The sequence below is a fragment of the Atta colombica genome, unplaced genomic scaffold (assembly GCF_001594045.1).
Source record: "Atta colombica isolate Treedump-2 unplaced genomic scaffold, Acol1.0 scaffold21, whole genome shotgun sequence".
NCBI lineage: Eukaryota > Metazoa > Arthropoda > Insecta > Hymenoptera > Formicidae > Atta > Atta colombica.
The window spans coordinates 1,627,707-1,628,154 of record NW_017259305.1 but is presented as its reverse complement, the minus strand read 5'-3'; the positions used below and the strand labels follow the sequence as shown (position 1 = coordinate 1,628,154).

Below are 448 nucleotides of genomic sequence, written 5' to 3'. Positions count from 1 at the left end.
TTTGGTAGTCATTTGAAGTAGGCTGTCTCAAAGTCTATAAAATACTCATTGACGGCGATAATGACTTCCTCATTTGACGAGAATTTCTTCCCACCGAGCCAAGTTTTTAAGCTTGGGAACAGAAAGAAGTCACACGGGGCCAAATCCGGAGAATATATCCCCATAGGGTGCATGAGGAATCAATTCATAGCCCAATTCATAGTTTTGTCATTGTAACAGTCAACTTGTGGGATGGTGCGTTGTCTTGATGGAAGAGCACTTTTTTGTGCGCCAATCTCGCTTCAAATGACTACCAAACGTGAACTATGCGTCCTTTCTGGCTGAAATTTGGCCTGAAAGGGTTCGAGTGTGGATCTCGAAGAGTGGATCTTTCGAGATGTCGCGTCATCAAATGGATTGTAGCGCCATTTCATGGAAATTTACCAAACTTATCAAACATATATATATA

General features: G+C 41.7%; 1 protein-coding gene across 1 annotated transcript in view; it reads left to right on the top strand.

Moving 5' to 3' along the window:
• The window catches only part of LOC108687578, a 6,541-nt gene that overhangs the window by 5,489 nt on the left and 604 nt on the right, over positions 1-448 (top strand). The window lies entirely within an intron of this gene.